A 2,279-nucleotide genomic window follows, 5' to 3' on the forward strand; every position below is an offset into this window, starting at 1 on the left:
TCACCACTAAACCAGTATTATATGAAATGCTGAAAGGTATCTTTTAAGAAGAGGAAGAAGAAAAAGGTAAAGATACAAATTATGAACAACAAATACACATCCATCAACAAGTGAATCTAAAAATCAAGTGAATAAATAATCTGATAAACAGGATAAACTGGTGATTATAATAGAATCAGGGGCATAGAAAGGGAGTGGATTGACTATTCTTGGGGTGGGTGAGGGGTGCGGGGATTCGGGAAGAGAGTGGACAAAAATCGTACCCCTGTGGATGAGGACAGTGGGGGTAAGGGCAGAGAGTGGGGTGGGAACTGGGTGGAGGGGAGCTATGGGGGGAAAAGAGGAACAACTGTAATAATCTGAACAATAAAGATTTAATTTAAAAAAAAAGAAATGGCAGTGGGGAAATGTTAGGGGCAGGAATAGAATATTGGGGACTAGCTATGCTTATGGAAAACATTAATCATGCTCTATTAACCAGGATTGCCTTGTGTTGGTTCAAGAAAAGTCATTTTGACTTGGCTGGGAGTTGTATGCCCCTGGGAACTGGGAGTCAACCTTGGACCTGGGAGGCAACCTTGGAATTCGGTCCATTCTCATGGGGAGATTAACAACCTTGTTGCCCAAACAATGGAGTCCCACCCCAGCCTCCTACTTCCCCATACCTTACATATAATCCATATTTCCCTGTGTAATCTGTGTCTTACCTTACATAACCAGCTGGCTTATGAGGGGCTGCAGAGGAAATTTTTGTGGATGACCTGCTGCTCTACCATACTGCTGGCATTATTGGAATAAACACTCATATATAATTTAAAAATAATCTAGGAAAATGATAAAAAATAAAATTTCTTTGAAGAAAATGATATTGAATCTTGTATGCTCATGATAATAATTCATCATATATCCTATAAAATAAAAGGCTAATATGCAAATCGATTTAACGGTGGAACAACCGGTTGCTATGAGGGGCACTGACCATCAGGGGGCAGACGCTCAATGCCGGAGTTGCCCCTTGGTGGTCAGTGCACTCCCACAGGGGGAACTCCACTAAGCCAGAAGCCCTAAGCCACACTCATGGCTGGTGAGCAAAACAGTGGTGGCGGGAGCTTCTCCAATGTCTGCAGCAGCACTAAGGATATCTAACTGCCTAAGGCATCAGTCAGACAGCCCCCAAGGGCTCCCAGACTGCTAGAGGGTCCAGGCCAGGCTGAGGGACCCCCACCTCCAGTGCACAAATTGTGTGCACCAGGCCTCTACTAATTAAATAAAGGTAACAACAATGTTTACCTGAAAGGCCATATTAGAATGGAATATTTTCTATATTCTCTCCATATGTGAAAACACAATATCAGTTAGCATTAGATGGCTTAGTGAAAGTTAATAAAATATTCTTTTTAATACATTTTTATTGATTTCAGAGATCAAGGGAGAGAAAGAAATAGAAATATCAATGATGAGAAGGAATCATTGATCAGCTGCCTCCTGCACACCCCCCATGAGAGATTGAGCCCACAACACATGCATGTGCCCTTGACCAGAATCAAACCTGGGACCCTTCAGTTCCGGCCAATGCTCTCTATCCACTGAGCAAAACCAAGTAGAGCAATAAAATATTTTTATAAAACAGGAAAAGCGTTTCCTTATTAGAAAAATGTACATGCAGCCCTTGTCAAGTAGCTCAGCTAGTTGGAGAGTTGTCCTGCTACCCTAAGGTTGCAGGTGAGATTCCCAGTCAGGACACAAGTAAGAGGCAATCAATGAATGCATAGATGAGTGAAATAACAAATCAATGTTTTCTTTTTGTCTCCAAAATCAATCTTTGAAAAGTGAAAATAGTTTAAGGGAGCTCTGAGATGACAACAGGCATAACAACATATGTGTTAAAGGGATAGCAGAAGAGACGAAAGAAAGCAAAGAACTGGAACCTTTTTAAAAAAAAATAATTACTGAAAATTTCCATAATCTGGCAAAAGAACATAGACAGAAGTCCAGGAAGTAAAGACAGTCCCAAACAAGATGAACCAAAGGCCTATTTTAAGACCCACCATAATTAAATTGCCAAAGATCAAAGACAAAGATAATCTTAGAGGTAGTAAGAGAAAACCAGCTGGTTACATACAAGGGACATCCCATAAAAGTGTCAGCTGGATTCTTAATAGCAACTTTTCAGGGATGTGCCCACAACCAAGGTGCACGCCCTTGGCCTGAATCAAACCTAGGACCTTTCAGTCTGCAGGCTGACACTCTACCCACTGAGACAAATCGGTTAGGGCAAG

Source organism: Myotis brandtii, unplaced genomic scaffold (genome assembly GCF_000412655.1).
Source record: "Myotis brandtii unplaced genomic scaffold, ASM41265v1 scaffold1012, whole genome shotgun sequence".
Lineage (NCBI taxonomy): Eukaryota > Metazoa > Chordata > Mammalia > Chiroptera > Vespertilionidae > Myotis > Myotis brandtii.